The sequence below is a fragment of the Lepidochelys kempii genome, chromosome 1 (assembly GCF_965140285.1).
Source record: "Lepidochelys kempii isolate rLepKem1 chromosome 1, rLepKem1.hap1, whole genome shotgun sequence".
NCBI classification, from domain to species: domain Eukaryota; kingdom Metazoa; phylum Chordata; order Testudines; family Cheloniidae; genus Lepidochelys; species Lepidochelys kempii.
Window position 1 is genome coordinate 315,999,570 of NC_136380.1, and position 24,717 is coordinate 316,024,286.

The following is a 24,717-nucleotide window of genomic DNA, read 5'->3' on the forward strand; positions in this document are numbered from 1 at the left end:
GCTTTCCTTGCACAAGCGGTGGAACAAGTTTGGGAACCACTGATCTAGACTATTCTCAGTGGTAGCAGATGACAGGACAAGGAGTAATGGTCTCAAGTTGCAGTGGGGGAGGTTTAGGTTGGATATCAGGAAAACCTTTTTCACTAGGAGGGTCGTGAGGCACTGGAATGGTTACCTGGGCAGGTGGTGGAATCTTCTTCCTTTGAGGTTTTTAAGGTCAGGCTTGACAAAACCCTGGCTGGGATGATTTACTTGGGGTCCTGCTTTGAGCAGGGGGTTGGACTAGATGACCTCCTGAGGTCCCTTCCAACCCTGATATTCTATGATTCTATGAGAGTCTTTCAGTGCTTTGGTATTTCTGCTCTTGGTTCCAGGAAATGTATTGACTTTTGAAAAAATTAAAATAGTGAGCAAAAAGTTATCTGAATGTTAGTCGAGCTCAAATAGGTCCAGTTTGAAATTGGTTCAAGTTTTGAGTCAAGTGCTATTTCATTTTAACTGGTTAAGTCATCCCTTGTTTAGGTTGATTGCATGATCTTTGGGGCATATACAGTTTAATTGGATGGTCTTTTCCCTTCTTTATATGATGGGATATTACCTGTCAATGGGTCTCCTTTCTGACCCATAAGTATGCTCTGGTTCTTAATGTTCTGTTATTTCTCACTTGTAGAATGAGCTCCCATCTCATTTGAGACCAGATGGTAAAATTATTTAAGGTACATGTGGTTACATTTCATAAGACTGAGTTTTAACAGATGTAATTTAAAATTCATTATTTAGCAGCACTCTGTTAAGTACTGTGTAGTCTTTTGTAAACACAGGATTGATTGATCTATTGATAAATATGGGTTCTTCAAAGTATCGGTGAGGAACTGTGCTAAGTGTATACCATCCAGAAGCTGTTAGATTGAATTTCACTGCCTCTTAAGGGAGTGATTTGACAAAATAAGTTCCAACAAGTTGATAAGTTATATGGGGATATCTATATCTAGAACATTAGCATCAGAGGAGTCATCAGCTGGGACTCTTTGAAAGTAACGTTGGAATGAGTGTAATAAAATCTGTAGAAATCAGTCATCCATGCAGTGCTGACAGCTTACAGAAATCCCTACCATTTTAAATGTATGTGCAGCAGCCCTCTGAAGTGAAAGAGTACACCAAGTCATGATGAAGATTTACTTTTTTATGGCCTGCAAATAGGAGTGGAATCCTGTACAGTAAGGAAAGAGTTAAGCACTTAGTGGGTGTAGCAGTGCTTGCAAGGAACCCTTACATCCAGTACAATTAATAGCCCTTTGTGTTTCTTTGATCCTGGTCCTTTTGATTTTAACTCCTTTGATACAGATGTCTAGATGAATCCAAGTGCATTTACAATAAATATAATCTGTTTTGAAGGACATATGGCTCAGCTCTAAGAAGTACCAACAGAAACTATTTTATGTAATATAGTCCATCCATCACCTCTAGCTTTAAAAGTGCAGAAAACAGCCAAGACATCGTAAATGCAAGTCTCCAAGGATATTTCTTCACTGAATCTATAAGGTATATAAAACTGGTAAATGTAAAGCTGGTGAGAGTGGATTTATCCTTTTAATCTAGATATTGTTCTCACATTTGCTCACATGACTTAATACTACGAGACCTTGGGGGTTGCAACACGTCTCAGGATCTTCACATGACAGTCATAAGCCTGCTTGATCTTCAGGAGCACATGGAAACCTAGAAATCATGCTGGCAGCATGTATTATAATCCTGTTTAAAGGAGCCAAATACTGTATATCATATGTACACAGATAGATATTATCTTTTTAAAAGGCAAAATCTGTGAGAAAATTTGTTGAGAACTCTGTGACAATTAATTGCAGGAAGGTCTGATTTTTGGCTGTAAATTTGAGGACTGAATTGGGCTGGTTCACCAAATCAGACCAAAAAAAAAAAAAAATAGGAGTTGTAAAAGGGGGTTTGTGATAAGGCAAGGCAGTTAAACAGCTGATACTGAGAGACCACTTCCCAATGCAGGGAATGCAGTACTGATGCCCTCATCATTTCCATCAGATTTTCTTTCTTCTTAAGATTTAATGCTTCTTGCAATGGTACTATGATGCACATGTGCAGGATGGGTCCAAAGACACTGGGAACGACTAGTGTGTGTATTTAAGGTTGGAAGATTTGTTTGGGGTGGTCTACTGGTTTTTGAACTCTTGGATTTGGTATTCATGCCATTTACCAGTCAGGGAGCAGCACACTAGAGACTTATTTATTTAAAAGCTCCCTCTAGGACAAGTCTCTGTACAGACTGCTGAAGTCATGCAACACTCCCATGGGCATAGTCAGTACATTTCATGTTGATAGGCACCTAATCCCAGTCTACCTACATAAATTAATTTGACCCATCTATGTTGCTCAGGGGTGTGAAAAGTCACACCCATGAGTGACATGGTTAAGCCAACCTAATCCCAGATGTAGGCAGTGCTAGGTCAATGGAAGAACAAAAGGGGTTCACCTCCCTGAGATGCAGCTATATACAGAGTAAAACAGATTTAGTTGGGGTTTGGATCTCTTTGGGAACTGGATGTCTGGGTGCTGGAGATAGGTGACCTGCTGAGCAGTTTTTGGTTAAAGTCTGCAGCTTCAGGGGCATGGACCAGACCTGCGTCTGTATTGCAGTAGGCTAGCATATCTGGCTCAACAAGACAGGTTCTGGAAGTCCCAAGCTGGCAGGGAAAACAGGCTCAGAGGCAAATTCAGCATGTCAGGTAACAGTCCCAAGGGGGTCTCAGTGACTGAACCCTTCACAAATGTTTTATGGTAAATATGCTGTTCAATCCATAAACCTTTGCTACTGACAACCCATCATCTGGCAACGATAGAATGATAGAATCATAGAATATCAGGGTTGGAAGGGACCTCAGGAGGTCATCTAGTCCAACCGTCATGCTCAAAGCAGACCAATCCCCAATTTTTGCCCCAGATCCCTAAATGACCCCCTCATGGACTGAACTCACAACCCTGGGTTTAGCAGGCCAATGCTCAAACCATGGAGCTATCCCTTCCCACAAAGACCTAACACTTGTTATAGAACACTTTTAAGTCCTGACTAAACTATCTCTCTCTATTCCCAACCTGTAATAGTAAGAAGGACACAATGTATTAAAAATACTGGTAATACCAGCTTCACATTGGTAGACCCACAGCCCCAAAATAAAATAAAATAAAATAATACTGATAGATATTGGCCTGCATTGGGGACAGAATGGAGTTGTGAGTTCTAAGGGGAGCTTTGGAGCTTTCAGGAATCTTCGGTATTACCATCCCCCAAAGTCCAAAAATTCTGAGTCAGCTCCCTCAAGAAATCATGAGGCTGGCTTAAAATTCATAAGATTTAAAAAACAAAAATCACATTGTCTTTTGTCTGTCTTTTGGTTTTTTCATCCTTAGGGAAGACACCTACCCGCAATATTTGTGTCTTCATCTCAGGGTCAAATTCAGCTTTAAATATATGCACAAAAAAACAGCTCCCCAGTACACGGATTGACAGGAACTCCACTTACCCTCTCCTATCCCCTAGGGGATGTGGGGAACTGCTGTTCTACCACTCTCATTTCTCCTACTTACCCAAACAGCTACCTCACTCCCGTTTTCCCTCCATGTTCCCATAGTCTCCTCTTCACCCCCTGCTCTACACATTCACTTGCACCCATATTTCCCTCCTTTTCCCTTAGTCTCCTACCATCGCTCTCCTTCTGTCCCATGCCACGTTCCCCTGCATCCCCACATCTATTTCATTCCACAACACCCCCCCCCCACACACACACACACTCACACTCACCAGACTCTTCATATTTTCCTGTCTTGTTCCAAAAAATCCCAAAGGATGTGTAACAGACCATCATCTACCCTCTGGGCACCTTGGCTTCTGCCACATGGGAAACGAAGGTCTGTCTTTGCTGGGGGCAGCTGCACCTTAATCGTAAAGGTTAAAGGGACATGTAGCTACCTTGCTGAGGGCAGCCTGTGGCTTCGGCACCAATGACAGTAATGGGAAATGATGACCATTTAAGATAAGGAGAAAACTTCACACACTGGAAGTCAGAAATCAGAAAAAAATGAGAACCTGTTAAAAAATCCACCAAATATCACCCTCCTCCTTGGGTGGCAGATTCATCCTTACCAGCAGCAGCAGATTCATCCTTACCAAATTCACGACATTGTCCTCTGCTGGTCTATTACTGCTGTAAGGTTTTATCACAGAGGCTTCTTGCCCCATACCTTTCCACTGTTGTGCCCCATTGATCAGTTGGGCACAACCTGGCCCTTTTTTGGTGATCAGTCTTAACTGAAATGAACTCTACTGATGTCAGAGGGAGTTTGTCTGAGTAATGACTAAGAACTTCGGGTGCTGGCATATTGCAGGGTCATTCAAGGCTGTGATGCTTTTCTGAACAGTACCTCCAAAAATATCTTTTGAAACTTGATTGCAGCTGCTACTCTAAAGAGTTGCCTGGCAACAAGTACCCACCCCACATATGAGATTTTGAACTTTGGGGGTGTTTCATGGCTGAATTTCCCCCAGCTTCTCTAACATGAACATTTTCTGCATGATTAAGAGATGAGCAAGAGCTAAGTCACAATAAGCTCTTTAAAAAGGGCACTGAGCTTTGAAATGGCCGCTGAAAAGCATTTGCTTTCGATGTATCTCTGCAATACTTTTAATATCTGTATGACTAGAAATGAAGCTTTGGATGGGGAGAGAATTTTTTTCTCTGCTCCTCTGAAACTTTTGAAAAGGAGTTGGCTGTGTTTGATCTTCCTGACAGAAGAAGAAAAGCTGCAGGTCATGCCTTTGAATACAGAGATGCAGCTGAATGTTTTAAATGAGTACATAGTTGCATGCAAAAATCAAAAAAAGCTATGCAGAGTATGAAATATCCCTTTTTATTTTTATAGCTGACATGCATGGAGTCCTTTGTGGAATTAGCACTTTACCTGATTTGTTACTTTTATATACAGATCCATGTTATATATACAGTTGCTAGCTGGAAATCTGGAGCATCCTAACATTGTATTTACTGTGATGTAATGTACTCTAGCTTGATTGAGCTCAAGGAAAGATAATTGCTCCTGGGTCATGTTTAAGGCCTTGTAAGTGAGAAACAAGAAGCCCAGTTTAGTCAGACAAGAGCCTGAAATACTGGTGCAAAAGGCCACCAAACACAGTTAGTTACATATCAAGACTAGCTCTTTAACGGGGAATGTCATACATATGATAGCATAGGCATCTGGTTTTGGCAGTAGCAATGGAGAGAGAAAAAATGGCACAGAGTTTAATGGGAACAGCTTGTGAAGGACACCACCCCAGCTTATGGCAAGTAAAGAGTAAATGCTTCATTTAAGTGGCTTTCACATCTCACACTGGCTTTCCTTCAGCTTTTATCATGTGTGAGTAGAATTTGGCAAAGTAAAAATGGCATCCTCCTCCTGTCAAGTGGGTGTTCTCCTACAGTGTCTCTGCAAATAGGCCCAGTCCAGGAGGGATTTGATGATTCAACGGATGGAGGCTCCTCAGAGTAGGCATCAGCTATTCTAGTTTGAATCAGATACATTATGATTTTTACCCACTGCTGTAAATTGGCTCTGAGTACATCTTTATATGTCACTTTTGCCTACACACACTCTGAAATGTTATCATCCTCCTCTGAACTCAAAAAGGAGATAGGCATGTTTCAGCAGGACTTTTGGCCCAAGATGTTAGCCAATATTCAGTGTCTTGTGGGTTGTTTCCATTAGGAGGAGAAAATGATGATGGAGTCAGGTATTTCTCTGATGCAGTCATATTTATTTACAAAGAATTACAAAGTCCTGTTCCCTGAATACAGTTGGAATCAAACAGCAGGAGACGGTTCCTTTGCTCACAGTTTCAAGTCTCTTTCAGCCAGCACTCTACCCAAAAAGCTCTCTCTCTAGCTTTTTCTCCTGGCTGTGCTGCCAGTGCTTGTTCCATCTGTCTCCTTGGGTTCTACTGCCCCCCCCCCACACACACCTCGAGCATCTATCAAATCAATCTCCTGCCCCACAATTATCAAACCTTTGGGAAACCCCTTGGATATATGGTTTAGTCCTTGGGTCATGGTTTACCATTGTTTCAGCTATCTCTAAACAAAGGGGCATTTCATTGTTCCCTTGTTTAGCCTGAATGGAGGTGATGCCCAACAGCTTTCAATGAGGTGATGTGATTGCCCAACCTCCCAGCATAGCAATACAATTGTGCTATAGAATAAGTTGTCCAGGAAGTGTAAAGATTCCACATGTCCTGTACATTCTTCATGCAGTCTTTGGTTTCCTGGGGCACACTTCCTGCCACGAGCAGAAACAAAGATGCAGCTACACTGAGTCATGTGAAGCTTGTCACCGTATTGCTGTACATAATTCTATTCATAATAAAGGGTTTTTCTTGGAATGCATCTGCTCATCAGCAAGCTGCTTCAACAGTGATTGTTTGGTTAGAGAACATTTGGACTAGGTTGTGCTTTGAAGTCAATGACCTGTATTGGGAGCAGTGCAGAGTTGCACCATCCCAAAGGAAGCTGTGGGGGAGATCTTCAGGGAGGCATAGTTCCCTGAAGAGCATCTGACAGAGAAGTTATGTGCACAATGGACACTTACCTCTCTTTCCCACTATGTTCCTTGGCTTTTTGTTCAGTTCACACCTCTTAGAAGGGAATCATCTTACAAGTACATGGACTTCAATTAGATGTGACTCTTATACAGGAGACCAAGTCGTGAAGGAGGCTTCTTGTGCCTTTTTAACCCTTTCTACACACCCTCGCAAAGGCAGTCACAATCTGGCCCATAGTCTTCACTGGAGTGGAAGCTTTGTTTTTGAAATACTTCAAAAGAGAAGAATACATGTTTGTGAGAGAGAGGGCGCACACGTGTGCATGCAAGTTTTCTGGGAGGAGGGGGGGGCGGGGTGGTAAAGCCTAAGTGATCAGACTGAAGTTTTCTTTTCACTTTCATTGTAGTGGTTAAAAATCAGAATGGGGATTCTTTTCCAGCTGGCTGTGTTATAACTTAGCAAAATTGGGACAAGAGGTTAAAATGTGAAGGGCAACAGCAAGCTGCATTTCTGTGGTTATTTTATTATCATTTCCAATTTATAGCAGACAGCTTTGAAGCAACTATTAGAAATAAGAGAGAGAAATGGCTTAACCATTTTGGCTGATACTTTCCAAATAGTTAGCCCGAGGAAGACACATGGCATGTCAAATTGCTGCCCAAATGGTTAAATTTTGGCAAACATCTTTGGAGTTTTATGTTTCCATATATAATTTGTACAGACATCAGAAATTATTCCTCGACCCCAACTCGCATGCAAATCTGAGAATATAATGCAAGTATGCATATGTCCAAACTCTGTACCTCTATCACTTGATGATGATAATTATCAGACTGACAATACAGCAAGCTGGCGACATACAGTGTAGGATGAAGAGAATCATTTGAATTTAAAATGTCTTGGTAAATCATGATACAAGTAAGGTATGTGTTTCAGAGGTGTAGAATCTAATATTGAGCCCAAATTTTAAATGAATATATTTTAGGGGGGAATTTTCCAATAAGGGCCTATTTCTGCTCCCATTGAAGTAAATAGAAGCAGGATTTGGCTAAAAATAAGTACAAAACTCACATTAGCTTTGTGGTACAGTATCATGAGATTTGGGGTGCAATCCAGATCAGTAAGGAGCTGTGACCCTGAGTGTCTCACAATGCTTTGCTATTATAGCTCCCAGCCTGGGATGCTATAGTCAGCAACAAGTATGTAGGTCATACCCTGAGTGTCTGTGTGCTATGCAGCCATCCCTGGTTCAGCAGCTCTGACCCGAGCTGTCTGTCTAAAGCCCCACAGCCCTACTCTGGCTTCCACCAGCCTTGGTTACAACCAGCAAGATGACTCCAACACATCCCCAGACCCAGATTTTCCCCAAAGTGTCTGCTCTGCAATGTCCAGCCCTCTCCTGGACAGTTCAGAGAAATAATGAAGTTTGTTGGTTCCTTTAAAGAGACAAAAGCACTTTTCAGCTCACTAACTTAATTGGGGTAAATACACCCTTCCCAGCAAACACGGCACTCAGTTGATTTATAGTAAAAATAAAAGACATTTATTAACAACAGGGCATGGGTTAAGTAATGCCAAGTAAAAGGAGTAAAGATAGAAAGTGTTAAAAGCAAATTTAAGTGAAAATGCATCTAAAAGTCTAAAACTTAATCTAGCAAGGTACAGGCTTTGTTCAAGATGGTTTCTCTCACCAATCTTCCTTCTTCCCAGCCATGGCTGACTTTCTGTCAGTCAGGACCTTCCACAGAAGCACAAGGGCCTTTATTCAGTTCCCAGAGACTTCAACCTCCCTTGGTTGAAGAACCCATCTTTCTCAGCTTGCAAGTGCTCTGTTCCCTTTTGTCTATCTAGTGATGGATAATTGAGAGGTCCTCTACCCCTCCCTGTATTGTCCAATAAACCTTTGGAAAGAATCTCTTTCAAAGTTCATTGATCTTGTTTCAAAAGAGGCAGGCTAACTTCATGCTGTTCTTCCTTTCTTGTGTTCTTCCCATCCCCCTGCTGATTTCTATGTAACTGGGGCTTCCATTGTTTTTGGTCAGACCTTGCATAATTTATTCAGAGACAGGTAGAGAGCTGTGGCATTCCCTCCTGTTTCAAAGAGACCAGTTTCTCCCTTTGTTTGCTTCACAGACTGTAAAGTGTAATATTAATGAGTATTCATAATTCCTTCTGTCGTGTCAGTACATACAATTTACAATGATATTGATCTCCAGTGTGTCATTGGCTTTTGTAAAAGACATTGCTCAATAGATTTCTATAATATAGTAATATTGTATACAATCAATTGATTCAATTGCTTATCTCTTGAGGTTCAGCACCCCTGTCTTTAAGGACAGGACATGGAGTCGGCACCTATACCTTTGTCTAAGAGAAATCTGTTTACAACTATCCCTGACATGCCTGGTTTCATACACTTTAGTCATAATTCTAGCATATATCCATAGCTCTAAATATGCACTACACATATATCACACAAAAATATTAATGATCAGTGAGTTGGTAGTTTTCAAATGATACCTCAAAAGGCATAGTTTGTACAAAGATTATTATAATAGTGTCTAGGGTGTGAATACAGGAGTGTGTAGGGTCATATACAGTAATCACATACATCATCAAAAGAAGAATATGCCACAAGGTATTCTCATGTAAACAACAGCGTGTACTGTACACACATCCTGTGATGTTTTTTAAAACCCGTGAGTGGCAATTTTTTCATGGTAAAATTACAGATTTTTGAACTTGCTGTATTTCAAGAATTATTTCCTACCGTAGGTGTGAAATTCATCCTGTCGTGAAAGACCCAGACAAGGTCCTCTGAACCACTTACACCCCTAGGTGGGGCTCCTGGTAGACTAGTTATGTGGATTCAGTAGCACTAATACTATGCCTAGTGTGGAGTGGCTGTGGATGATATTTCAGCTGATAGATCTGAGTAGCTCCTGTGGGTAGGATTCACTACAGCCAGACCGCAGACTGGGAAGAGGTTGAATTCTGCTTGTATAAAGTCTGATTAATCAAGTGTTTTGTAAGTGAAGTTAACTTTTTCTTAATAGAATCTTTCATATCTCTGTTGGCACTCCTTTTCTCTCCATCTTTTACTGAGTTATTTTCACTGTAATTAATCAGGTTACTACTTTCTGATTTCACAGCATCTTATGTCTAGTATGTAGCCAGTCACCTCTCTATACCTATGTCAGCTATGATATCTCACCAGCAGATGCTGTTTTAGAAAAGTGCACACTGTACAAAAGTTTTACTTTGCATCTTGTCTACGAATACAAGTTATAATTGTTTAACATGGAAGCTAGATCCACACATAAGTTCATATATTGTTTAAACCGCTCTCTGAATCAGCATTCCATGTTAGCTTGTATGGGGAGACTTTGGCAAACCAGTAAAGTGCCTGAAACCACTATGGCTTATTGCTAAAAGCAGCCATGTCAGCAGGCTGTAAATTGGCCATTCAGCACTCTCAGTTTGATTAAGGCAGGAGTGGGGGGGGGAGGTTGGGTGCCACAGAAAGGACAGCTTGACCCCGAGTCCTTCCTGATAAGAATTGTGTTGAAGTGGCTGATACGTGCATTTTCGAAGAGCAGGATGTCCCCCAGGAATGTCTATTGGGGCCTCAAGGCTGCAAACTCTGGAAAAAACCCACACCTGGTTAATGGATAATCAGAAGGAACCTCTTGCTTGACTATTGAAACTGCTTACTTAAAAAGTTTTCTTTAAGGGACATGTCATTCTATTACTAATGTATAAAGAAGGGGGAAAATTTTGAGGTAGTTGGATTCTTTTTGGACTCTCCCTCTGGATACATCTTGCAGTCCCCACCGGCAGACAGAAGATTTGGCCACCGGAAGCCTGCCACTGTGCCACTCGAGAGCCACACTCAGCTTTGGTAATTATCAAGGGTTGGGGGTGTTTTACTAACCTTTTGCTGACGTGTGTTAGTGCTTGAGACTAAGTAAAGTTTAGCTTTAAGTGAAAGCACTCTTGTGTTATCCTGTTTGTGCCAGCCATCTATCCCTCGAATGGCCGTGTCTCCCCTGATTTATTTCCTGATACCACCTTGCACAGAGTAAAAGTTACCAAGAGCTTTGGGTTGAAAGAACCCTGTATAACAAGCTGGCCAGGACCTCCCCAAAGAAGCTACAAAACCAACCTAAAAGTAAGACATTGATTGGATGTTACATCTAGTTCTTAACTCCCACAGATAATCTGAGCAAACAGGATCTTTCACTGGTTGTCAGGTCTTTTACTGAGGTGCATCAAACTTCTCTGGCTAGCTTGAGGTCTCATCCCATTCCTGCCCTCGGTGCACTGCGGGGAGACTGGATGATCTTTTTTTATGCAATAGAGCTGTCAGTGGTGCCAGCCTCCTCCCCTCCAAATGAGTAACATCAAAAATATAGTGAAGCGAAGGGTCCTTGAAAGATACTGAACCAGATCCATAATATGTCCAGAAAACACTAACTGTAAGACGCAGGAAAGCTAGAGTCCAGCATCAAAGCTTTGAATAACACCTAGATTCTGTAGTTTGTGTGGGAAGGATGGCTTACCCCATGACTAGGCAATTGGTGACTGTTTCTTTCTGGCTACTGTTGCACATCATGTACAGCAGCTCTAATTTGGAAGTTCCTTTAATAGAGCCAGAGATAAAAGTAATATGCCTGTTGAATGGGACAGTACACTGCAGCTGCTTTGCTCTGTTTCAGTGACTCAAAACAGCCCTACACTGCCCAAATAAGCTGGGTTTTTACAGCTACTTTATATCACTGGGTTTGTGCAAAGCAGCCAAAGCACATTGATGAATCTGGCTCAGTATTTGTAACCTCAGTGTGGAAGAAGTTCAAGAGTTCGGTGGATTGGTTTACATATCTGCTAAATTTATTCGATTAAAGTAAAATGTCATTGTTTTGGGTGGGTTTTCTTTGGCGGGGGGGTTCCCTTTTTTGTTTGAAAGTCTTTTATTAGAACAGTTTAAAATGTTAATATTATATATATCCAAGCTGCTATTGTGTATCTTGTATTTGAATACCTATTATGTTGTTCTGTACAACAGATCTCCAATAAAAACTGATTTTTTTAAAAAAAGAAAGAGAATTATGATTTTGTGTTTATAATTGGGATCATTGGGCAAAACTTTTTAGAAGAACACACACATTTATGATAACGGTCCCAATTAAATTCTGATGTAACTCCACCAAAGCCCGTACAGTTACACAAGGGATGAATTTGGACCAGTGAGTTCCAGTAGATATTCAGAGTCAGCCGTTGAATATTATCTTGAATGAACTGCATTCAAGTCAGTATTTGGTGTGAATACAAATGTTGCCTCCACAAACTGAATACTAACCCAATATTCAATAAATCATATATCTACAAAAAGGGCACTGGTCTGGCCTTATGGATGTGTACTGCACATACTTGTTAAAGTGGGCCAATCTAAAGTCAGAACATGAAAAATTCAGAAGCACCTTATGCAACCTCTGCAAGTTCTGTCAGGTTGCAACCTTCATAGCAACAGAAAAGTTAAAATCTTCATGCTTTTTAAAAACATAAAATTCCTTAAAGCTTTATTAGTATATATATTTTTTCAATTTTACAAAATCTATGAAGGTATGGGACTGCATTGTTTCATTCTTACATTTTAAAATTAAAAATAAGGCATGTGTGGATAAAAGTGGAGCCACAGTCAGGGAAACAGTTAAAAAAATGCCAAGGGCCATATATATTACATCCTTCAGTTATCGTGTCTAATATTCCAGCCTGTTAAGCTATCTATCTGTTATGTATAATCAAACTACAGTAGAAATAGTAGAAACACTTACTGAAAAGATTAAACAAAAAATAATTCAGTATAGTTATATATCAAAATGTACTTAACATATACTATGTAATTATGGTCTTTGATCTCATGGCCTGATCAGAGTCAGTCTAATTACAATTAATTAAAAGAGTCATTTATGCAAAGGAGACAATCAAATAATTTCTTGCTGTTCCTAGATTTAAAGAATGCTGTTTTATAAAATCATAAAAAGGAATCAAGATAGCAATACAATGTTGATATGTGTCTTGTAGTGAAAGAGTTAGTTTTTTCCATAGACAATATGAATTTTTAATTCATATTCTGACCATATTTTAATGCGCTGATTTTTGCAGCTGAAATGAGGTGGGCACATGGGTACATACATGCTAGGGTGACCAAATGTCCTAATTTTATAGGGAAAGTCCCGATATTTGGGGCTTTTTCTTATATAGGTTCCTGTTACCCCCCACTCTCTGTCCCGATTTTTCACACTTGCTGTCTGGTCAGCCTAGTACATGCATTTAGTATCCGTATGCAATGAAAAAGTTTGAAAGGAAAGATAAAAAATAATGAGTAGGTCTGATTTTCATATCTGATTTTCATTTATGTAAATCAGTGGTAACTAGGATCAAGTGTAGTATCTGTTCTTATCAGTTTAATATCTGGTATGTCTTTATTGGAGGTCAGTATATTAAATTGATTTTTGAAACAGGGTGATGGAATAGGAGCTTGCTCTGTCCACCCCATGCATCGACCTGGTATTGCAGTGCCTCCAGAAATGGAAAAAAACCTCCATTGAAGTCAACAGATGTACATGGAAGTAAGGCCAGTGTGAAACCAGTATCAGGAAATCAGTGTCTGCACAATTAATCCTGTATAAGGGCACATCTGCACTGTAATTAGACACCTGTAGCTGGCCCATGCAGCTGACTTGGACTCATGGGGCTTGGGCTGTGTGGCTGTGTAATTGGGGTGTAGACGTTCAGGCTTGGGCTACAGCCCAAGCTCTGGGACCCTCCCACATTACACAGCCTAGAGCCTGGACTCCAGACCGAGCCTGAACGTGTACACTGCAATTAAACAGATGCTTAGCCTGAGCTCCAGTCAGCTGGCACAGGCCAGCTGCGGGTTTTTAATTGCAGTATAGAGATACCCTAAGTGACCTACCCCCCTTTCAGACAACCTCCTGCTACAAAAGACCTGCCCTGCAGTATCTCCAAACACTATAAGAAAAACTGTGATCCTCTTTTTGTGTGTGATATTTTGGGTTTCTTTTTTTATTATTATTAAGGTTTTGTTCACTTAAAATTCCCGTAACTGGCATTACTGTTTTCCTTTTTTAAAAAAGGAGTTTCCGTTTCCTTTGAGGGCATCATATTTGAGTGCATAACTGTGTAATAACACAGCTGTACAAACTTAAAATAGTATATGGTCTATTGATCAAAACCTGGATAGGTTGAAGTGAGCTAAATTTGGCTTAATTTTAATAGCTAAAGATCACATTCCAATATTCTTTCTTTTGCTAGGTAGTACACTACACCATGACTCTCATGGGTCTGATCAAAGGTAGAGATGTGCAAATAATGGATTGTATGGTTCATTGGCAATTTTAAAAAGTTTTTAAAATTTCATTTCGGGTCAAACAAAATGTTCCATTTTGGCAAAATCAGAATGTTTTATTTTGTGTTTGACCACTTTTTAACATTTTTAGTTATTAAAAATAAAATTAAAGGACATTTTGAAAGAAAAAGTCATTTCAAACCAAAGTATCAAAACGTTTTTGTTTTGAAAATGTAAAAACAAAACGTGATTTTTTTGGAATTTTGGGTTTGTCTTGTTTTTTTCAAAATGCACAATTTGGCAAAACCAACACAAGTTCACAAAAGGTTCAGTATAGCTGAATTTTTATTTTTCACTAAAAAAATGTTTCAGACAAAAGTTTTTGCTCCACTCTACTCATAGGCTTAGGTACTACTTGTGAGGTGAAGCAACCAAATCTATTAGACCTCTTTATTTGAGGATTTAATTATTTAGATTATCAGGTGTAATTATCAAGATAATTAATAATCCTTATATTTAAGGGATAAGCTCTTGTATTTCAAGTTGCTGATAAACAATAAAGCAATATATGCAAGCAACACTTTTTAAAATAAATGAACGTACAAAGAAGTTCCCATTAACACAGCTGAAAAGGTCAGCCTTGAGAGTTTATCATTCACAATAACTGTACTGCATAAGAAAGAATTGAAATAGAACTGATGAAGGCAAACTGGGTGTTTTTAGTCAGATCTATTAAAAGCTTACAATGCAATAAATGAAAAGAAGTCACAAATCCTGTTTATAAAACTAATGAAATATTACATGGAAAATTTCAGGCAGAGTGGTGCTACGTTGTTACGTTCTGCGATGCAGAAGAAAAGCAGGATGACATATTGAAGGAGTCTGACACTAAAGAAGGGCAGCAGAGAATTAGAAAAATGACATCAGGATTGTGGAGGTAAAGAGTAGGAAAGTGATAGAGTGACAACATAATAAGCAGGTAGAATATTAGATGACAGGGAAGAAAGGGAACAAACGAATACTGAAAAGAACAACCGGATTCAAGTGTATGAAATAAGAAACACATTAATGACTAAACTAAATGTGCATGGATGTTATAGTCACAATTTCTGTAATATGTACTCTTACATATATGGAGATTGCACATTACAGCTATCACACATTCTGTGGACATATTGAAAATTGCCGTTTCATTCATTTAATGAAAGAAAATGGGGGAAGGGAGGAAATGATTTCCTGAGTATAGTCATGAGATACTTCTTTTTTTTTCTCCTAACTAAAGTGAATCTTTTGTGTCCAGTGAAGAGGAAAGAGATAAATGACTAAGTAAGAATGTAGCTTGTTGTGTTTCTTGGTTTCACATGGAATTTTCTGAGAATTAATTACTGAAAATATTGCTTGGGTAATTCACAAAACTAAGGAAAAGGCAAATACATTTAGTTTGTACAATATTGCATTTAGTATTAATTGACAAATAATATATTGTGATTAAAAGACCATATATTAAGGCATGTAGTAGTTCACAAGGGGCCACAGCAATGGTTCCCTCAACCCACCCAGCAATATTGTTAACCTATCCAACTATACTCTCAGCCCAGCAGAAGCAGCTGTCCTATCTCGGGGCCACTCCTTCTGCCCCTCCACCCCCACGAACATGATACAGTTCTGTGGTGACCTAGAATCCTATTTTCGACGTCTCCGACTCAAGGAATATTTCCAACATACGTCTGAACAACATACTAATCCACAGAGACCTCCCTACCAACACTACAAAAAGAAGGTTTCTAGGTGGACTCCTCCTGAAGGTCAAAACAGCAGACTGGACTTCTACATAGAGTGCTTCCGCCGACGTGCACGGGCTGAAAATGTGGAAAAGCAGCATCACTTGCCCCATAACCTCAGCCGTGCGGAACACAATGCCATCCACAGCCTCAGAAACAACTCTGACATCATAATCAAAAAGGCTGATAAAGGAGGTGCTGTTGTCATCATGAATAGGTCGGAATATGAACAAGAGGCTGCTCGGCAGCTCTCCAACACCACTTTCTACAAGCCATTACCCTCTGATCCCACTGAGAGTTACCAAAAGAAACTACAGCATTTGCTCAAGAAACTCCCTGAAAAAGCACAAGATCAAATCCGCACAGACACACCCCTGGAACCCCGACCTGGGATATTCTATCTACTACCTAAGATCCATAAACCTGGAAATCCTGGGTACCCCATCATCTCAGGCATTGGCACCCTGACAGCAGGATTGTCTGGCTATGTAGACTCCCTCCTCAGGCCCTACGCTACCAACACTCCCAGTTACCTTCAAGACATCACTGACTTCCTGAGGAAACTACAATCCATCGGTGATCTTCCTGATAACACCATCCTGGCCACTATGGATGTAAAAGCCCTCTACACGAACATTCCACACAAAGATGGACTACAAGCCGTCAAGAACACTATCCCCGATAATGTCATGGCTAACCCGGTGGCTGAACTTTATGACTTTGTCCTTACCCATAACTATTTTACATTTGGGGACAATATATACCTTCAGATCAGTGGCACTGCTATGGGTACCCGCATGGCCCCACAGTATGCCAACATTTTTATGGCTGACTTAAAACAACGCTTCCTCAGCTCTCGTCCCCTAATGCCCCTACTCTACTTGCGCTATATTGATGACATCTTCATCATCTGGACCCATGGAAAAGAAGCCCTTGAGGAATTCCACCATGATTTCAACAATTTCCATCCCACCATCAACCTCAGCCTGGTCCAGTCCACACAAGAGATCCACTTCCTGGACACTACAGGAATAAACGATAATAAACGATGGTCACATAAACACCACCCTATACCGGAAACCTATTGACCGCTATTCCTACCTACATGCCACCAGTTTTCACCCTGACCACACCACACGATCCATCGTCTACAGCCAAGCTCTGCGATACAACCGCATTTGCTCCAACCCCTTAGACAGAGACAAACACCTACAAGATCTCTATCAAGCATTCTTACAACTACAATACCCACCTGCGGAAGTGAAGAAACAGATTGATAGAGCCAGAAGAGTTCCCAGAAGTCACCTATTACAGGACAGGCCTAACAAAGAAAATAACAGAATGCCACTAGCCGTCACCTTCAGCCCCCAACTAAAACCCCTCCAACGCATTATTAAGGATCTACAACCTATCCTGAAGGATGACCCAACACTCTCACAAATCTTGGGAGACAGGCCAGTCCTTGCCTACAGACAGTCCCCCAACCTGAAGCAAATACTCACCAGCAACCACATACCACACACAACAGAACCACTAACCCAGGAACCTATCCTTGCAACAAAGCCCATTGCCAACTGTGCCCACATATCTATTCAGGGGACACCATCACAGGGCCTAATAACATCAGCCACACTATCAGAGGCTCGTTCACCTGCACATCCACCAATGTGATATATGCCATCATGTGCCAGCAATGCCCCTCTGCCATGTACATTGGTCAAACTGGACAGTCTCTACGTAAAAGAATAAATGGACACAAATTAGATATCAAGAATTATAACATTCATAAACCAGTCGGAGAACACTTCCATCTCTCTGGTCACACGATTAAAGACATGAAAGTTGCAATATTACAACAAAAAACTTCAAATCCAGACTCCAGCGAGAAACTGTTGAATTGGAATTCATTTGCAAATTGGATACTATTAATTTAGGCTTGAATAGAGACTGGGAGTGGCTAAGTCATTATGCAAGGTAACCTATTTCCCCTTGTTTTTTCCTAACCCCCCCTCCCGCAGACATTCTTGTTAAACTCTGGATTTGTGCTGGAAATGGCCCACCTTGATTATCATGCACATTGTAAGGAGAGTGGTCACTTTAGATAAGCTATTACCAGCAGGAGAGTGGGGTGGGGGGAGGTATTTTTTCACGCTTTGTGTGTATAAAAAGATCTTCTACACTTTCCACAGTATGCATCCGATGAAGTGAGCTGTAGCTCACGAAAGCTTATGCTCAAATAAATTGGTTAGTCTCTAAGGTGCCACAAGTACTCCTTTTCTTTTTTCCTAGTCTGTCACTTTAATCACATCACTTCTCTCTGTGCATTGCTCCACTGGATCCCTCTTCTCTATTGCATCGAACATAAGCTACTTGTCTTTAATTTCAAGGCCCTTCACAGCCTGCTGCAACCCTACCTATCATCTCTCATTCACTATCAACATGTCAGCTCCCACTGATGATCAGCCCATGGTGTCAGCCTCCATCGCCCACTTGTAACATTTTTAAACAAGCACCTTCATGCTTTCTCCCATGCTACCCACACTCTTGGGAGGAACTGCAAAACTACCACATTATCCTCTTTCAAAACTCACCTTTTCTATGATGCCTACAAAAAACTTGACAATGGCTAGGCTACTGGCCTGCTGAGACGACTGCCTGGCACGCTGACTAATATTGTCTCATTACTTCCTGGTGCTCCCCATCTGTCTTTATCTATCTGTTGTCTTGTATTTTACACTTAGATTGTAAACTGCTTGGGGCAAGGACCATCTTTTTATTCTGTGTTTGAACAGTGTCTAGCACAATCATCTATCTGTCGGTCTCCTAGGTGCTACCCTAGAACACATCAATAATAATAGTAATTAATCATTCTGTTTATTAATTTTAAGGTGTTGATTTTAGCCCTTAATATTGTTTTGATGATATTGCAGTATTTGGAATGGAATCATTTATTATATTATTACAAATTATTTATATTGCAATGTAAATTTTCCCAACACTTTAAATATTAAAAAATGAGATTTTTTTGCCATTATATGCGTCAGGCAGCAAAATAATAAAGCACATGCTTAACTTTAAGCATGAGACTATTGAGCATATATTTATGTGCTTTTCTGGATCAGGGCCATAATGTCTGTTGGTAGCCAGTAGATTTAGTTCAAGTCCCATTATGTGCATGGGCTGTGAGCCCAAATCCCTACGAATTTGAACATGTAAAGGCATTGTCCTTCAGATAAGATGTTAAACTGAATATCTTTCTATCTGTACCCGGTGGTTTTTCAAAGTGGAAACTTAAGTCTTCCGATACTTTTCAAAAAGAATAGGGGAAGTGCCATGGTCAGCATTCCAGCACTGAAATCATTTCTTTGTAAAATACGTTGTGGTATCTAGAGTATGAAAGGTGCAACAGAAAAACAAGTTTTGTTCTATTCCAGATCAGTCCTAATAAGGTCCCCCAGGATTCATGATTTGGCCAATGATGGTAATTACAGTACATCATAATGGCATTTAAATGAGATCTCCAAAGATGTGCATTGACATTTTCCCACCACCATTTTGCATCCTAATGACATCATAACAGGGATGCTTAGGGATCTTCTCTCTTCTTGAGATGCATACATAAGTCCCATTAATGTCAGTGGGAGTTATGCACATGTAAGAAGGGAAGGATATACCCTTGCTTCACAGAATTTTCATAAAAATACTTGTACAAAGTAGCTAGTAAGCATAATACCAGCAGCTAGTTTTCAAATGGGCTTGCAGCCTCTTCTAGGGAAAACACAGGAGAAATAGCTAAGGGACTTTTCTTTGCCAAGTTCCTCCTGAATTATTTTACGGGGAAGTCAGGGTTTGCCGCTATGGATCTACCCTACAAATACCATAGATCCCTAGGAGGCCAGGACTGTCACATAGAGAGATGCAGTTGTGACAGACTGACAATATCCCGCAATATCCTGGGCAACCTTGTGAAATTAAGATAAATGTTAGTGAATTAATTTAAACTTCATTGAATTAGGTTTAATACTTTGGGGGTCCATTGTATTAAAATACGGTTGTGTATGTGTTATTGTGGTATGTGCATGTAAGATCTCTAGGAGGAGGGAGATGCTAATTTTATTCTTCTGGTTATCAGCAGTTTGAAGCTGCCCCGGAAAGGTTCACATAGACCAGTTCAGACTGGAATCTTCAGGGGCCAACAGGCAAGAAAGGTTTTTTGGATAAATAGCCGCTTTTTAAACAGGTTCATGGCCTTCTTTCTGATCCAGCAAATGGATAAGACAGCTGATCCACAGAGGGCCCTAAATGTAGGGAAGTGATGAAGGACTGGGCCTACTGAGTCTCCATAAGACTGTGGGCTTGTTCTGAGCTGAAGCTATGATGAACTTCAGACTACTTGGGTGGGGTTTTGAAGGATTGCTCCTGCCAGAGCCCATGTTAGTGTTGGGGTGACCTCTGGCTGGTTAGCATTCATATAAGTTCTTTTATTGTTTTTAATCTGTTTTCTCTATAGTGCTTTTACCTTAAAATAAAATAGGCTTGCATAAAAATAGCTGTGTGATAACAATAACTGTGGGCAGCTATACTGTTAACCATCTCTGAAGAGAAAGCAAGCAGGCCTGCTTGAGCAGCCTTTTGTGGTATTGGCAGACCAGGTGCAAGCTCATGCCAAGGCCCCTAGGCATCACTATACACTGACAAATACATAGCTGGAAACCAGTCTGGCTCACCTGTATGCTAGCATTGCTAAAATAGGTATTAGATTTATAGAGACTTGTTTAGTGTTTGGACTTTATTAAATGCTTGTGAGTTTCTGCATGCATTAGTCTCACTACAATATCTGTATCCCATGTTATAAGATAATATTTAAGCGTTTGCTCGGTAACTATAAAAGTGTTGCTATGAACCTGGAAACTCGCACAGAGAGGAAAGAAGCATTACCAAGTGTGAAATACTAGTTTACCACAAGAGGTGTCATGCTGAAGGAATTGGCGGCTGTGATTGCAGAGCCATTGGCCATTATCTTTGAAAACTCATGGCAAACCGGGGAAGTCCCGGATGACTGGAAAAAGGCTAATGTAGTGCCAATCTTTAAAAAAGGGAAGAAGGAGGATCCTGGGAACTACAGGCCAGTCAGCCTCACTTCAGTCCCTGGAAAAATCATGGAGCAGGTCCTCAAAGAATCAATCCTGAAGCACTTGCATGAGAGGAAAGTGATCAGGAACAGCCAGCATGGATTCACCAAGGGAAGGTCATGCCTGACTAATCTAATCGCCTTTTATGATGAGATTACTGGTTCTGTGGATGAAGGGAAAGCAGTGGATGTATTGTTTCTTAACTTTAGCAAAGCTTTTGACACGGTCTCCCACAGTATTCTTGTCAGCAAGTTAAGGAAGTATGGGCTGGATGAATGCACTACAAGGTGGGTAGAAAGCTGGCTAGATTGTCGGGCTCAACGGGTAGTGATCAATGGCTCCATATCTAGTTGGCAGCCGGTATCAAGTGGAGTACCCCAAGGGTCGGTCCTGGGGCCAGTTTTGTTCAATATCTTCATAAATGATCTGGAGGATGGTGTGGATTGCACTCTCAGCAAATTTGCGGATGATACTAAACTGGGAGGAGTGGTAGATATGCTGGAGGGGAGGGATAGGATACAGAAAGACCTAGACAAATTGGAGGATTGGGCCAAAAGAAATCTGATGAGGTTCAATAAGGATAAGTGCAGGGTCCTGCACTTAGGACAGAAGAACCCAATGCACAGCTACAGACTAGGGACCGAATGGCTAGGCAGCAGTTCTGCGGAAAAGGACCTAGGGGTGACAGTGGACGAGAAGCTGGATATGAGTCAGCAGTGTGCCCTTGTTGCCAAGAAGGCCAATGGCATTTTGGGATGTATAAGTAGGGGCATAGCGAGCAGATCGAGGGACGTGATCATTCCCCTCTATTCGACATTGGTGAGGCCTCATCTGGAGTACTGTGTCCAGTTTTGGGCCCCACACTTCAAGAAGGATGTGGATAAATTGGAGAGAGTCCAGCGAAGGGCAACAAAAATGATTAGGGGACTGGAACACATGAGTTATGAGGAGAGGCTGAGGGAGCTGGGATTGTTTAGCCTGCAGAAGAGAAGAATGAGGGGGGATTTGATAGCTGCTTTCAACTACCTGAAAGGGGGTTCCAAAGAGGATGGCTCTAGACTGTTCTCAATGGTAGCAGATGACAGAACGAGGAGTAATGGTCTCAAGTTGCAGTGGGGGAGGTTTAGATTGGATATTAGGAAAAACTTTTTCACTAAGAGGGTGGTGAAACACTGGAATGCGTTACCTAGGGAGGTGGTAGAATCTCCTTCCTTAGAGGTTTTTAAGGTCAGGCTTGACAAAGCCCTGGCTGGGCTGATTTAACTGGGAATTGGTCCTGCTTTGAGCAGGGGGTTGGACTAGATGACCTTCTGGGGTCCCTTCCAACCCTGATATTCTATGATTCTATGATTCTATGTCCTGTCCAACAAAAGGAGGCCTATAGACACCAGACAAATCTTTGTGGAACATCAGTGAACAAAAAGTTTTGTTGATCGTTTTCCATATACTCATGAAGAGGGGGTATGCACAAACACTCATACAATCACAGCTTGAGCTCTGGGGGAGGGAATAAAAATCTCTGTCAAGAAGAAATTGTCATGCTGCTTGGAATTTGGAAAGGGCAATATTTCTAAGCTTAAGCAAGGGATCCCAAGCTGTTTAGCTTGGGTTAGCCCTAAAGGACATATAGAGCTTGCATATTACAGCAGTTTCTATTGTTTTTGGAACCTAAGACGGTAAGTTGTTTGTGTGTATGTTTACCTGCTTTAACCTTGTAAATAACTCCTCATTTCCTTTTCTCAGTTAATAAAACTACAGTTAGCTTGTTACAGGATTGGCTACTAACGTTGTCATTGGTGTGAGATCTGAGGTGCAATTGACCTGTGGTAAGTGACTGGTCCTTTGGGTTTGGGAGTAACCTGAATATTGTTGTGTTTTTTGGTGTATGGGTCCATCTGTCACAATAGCAGGCTTGCCTTGGTGGCAAGATACACTGGAGTGCCCAAGGGGACTGTCTGTGACTCCATGTTAAGGCTGTTATAATGCTTGCGGAGTTCATACTTGATACTTGGTTGATGAAATCTAAGTATAGAACACACCACTAGTTTGGGGTTTGTGCCCTGGTTTGTAACAGTCTGTCCTGAGGTTGGTACCCACATTCATGAGCCACTCTGGACTGCCTGCCATCTGTCTCTGCTGGGAATAACACAGTGAAGGCAAGGAACTGCACAGCCTGGAGACCCACTCAGGAGGTAGAGAGAGAGAGAGAGAGAGAGAGAGAGAGAGAGAGATGTGTGGCTTCACCAAAGAGAGGTGATGGCCAGGGAGCAGGAAGCCTGAGAGTGGATGCTCATTATGGACATCTGAGGAGAAATACAGTTCTTCTGAGGAGAAATGCAGTTGCCCTGAACTATGTCAGCTGTATGTCAGCACAGGATCCTCAGCACTTCCACCATTCCTGTCAGCAGGGCCTCTTTGGAGTCATGCTGTGAGGATCTTCCCTTATTGAGGCCACCCCCAAAGAGCATCCCTAACACAGAGGGAGTCTGTGGCAAATGGTCTTTCCTGACAGGTCCCCATAAAGCTGGTGAGAGATGATACATCACCCAACTGATGCAGTTCCATACTATCCAGTCCTCTCCTGTCCTTCTCGCCCATGGATGAATGGAGAGCATTCTGTGGGGCTCGAGAAAATGGGGAGAATGTTACGGTGAAGGCAGCTGACACCTCCTTCCATGCAATGAAGCTAAGACCCATGTGTAGATGGCCCCTTCTGTGGGTGGATATGAGTGGCACAATTAGGCCCACAGTCTATAGATTTCCAGATCATTATTTGCACTTTCACATTAATATCTCTATTTAAAGTTCCTGCAGAATGTGTGCCAGTGGGAGTTTTCTGTTATTGTTTCTCCACTCACTCATGAAAAAGCAAAAAATCCTGGCATAACAAAGTGTACCCCACTCACACCAGCAGCATCTGACTCACCTGAGATATTTAGCAGGGGAGAGGGAGGGAACGAGAGAGGCAGGTAATGTAGGGGGGCCTGAGCTTTTTAGTAACAGCTCTCCCCCACAAAAGAAAAATATTACAACCAACAAATCAAAGCTGGTATCTCATAAAGTGCTGTAAAAGATTAGCAAGGAGTTAATATTCATAGAAAAACACTGTCATTGGGAGGGATGGAGGGCCCAGGCATCTATCATTCCATTATAAAAAAGATCAATCAGTGAACAACCTGTGTTGCTAGGGATGTGTACTAGAAGGCTTTTACTAGTGGGAAGGCTTGTGGGGACTTCTGCTGGGGATGCAGTGCTCAGAGAGTTTTGATAGCTGATAATTCCAGCTTTGGGCTCATGTCCAGGAGGGTACAGTGTTGGATCATATTAAAGAAGTTCTGTATTAAAATCACAAATGAGTTTGGTTCCCCAGAGTTTAAATTCCAGGGTATTACTAATGAAGAGGTCTCTTGGTTTTTGGTGCTGTTTCTCTCCCTCTATGTGTGAAACTTGCAAGCTGCTAATTGTGTTAGTACATTCTAAGACAGAGTCTGTTCTCAAAGCAATTCACAGAGAGAGAGACTCAAAGCAATACTCTAACAACAGAAACAGCACCCAGAGACTCCCCACCCTTTTGTTGTATTAACCATTGTGATTAAAATAGAGATAGAGGATGTATGTGGATGGATGCTTGGTGTGGATAATAACTGAATGATCAGGGAGGTGCCAGCCTAAGAATCCAGTGTCCATCGGCTGAAGAAGGCGTCAAGTGGAAATAACCAGAGGACCCCACCCGGAGGGCAGACTGGAATCCACCCAACAGCCTCAAGAATGGGAGAACCAAAGAACAAGATAACATCTTGGAGCCGTCAGGAATGT

General features: G+C 41.3%; 1 protein-coding gene and 1 non-coding gene across 2 annotated transcripts in view; one reads left to right on the top strand and one right to left on the bottom strand.

The window, feature by feature from the left end:
• The window catches only part of LOC144930521 (uncharacterized), a 114,616-nt gene that overhangs the window by 4,418 nt on the left and 85,481 nt on the right, over nucleotides 1-24,717 (bottom strand). The gene's annotated exons all lie outside the window — the stretch shown is intronic.
• Nucleotides 13,038-13,220, top strand: LOC140905666 (U2 spliceosomal RNA). Its single transcript, XR_012156909.1, has one exon. It is a non-coding gene; the product is annotated as a U2 spliceosomal RNA (small nuclear RNA).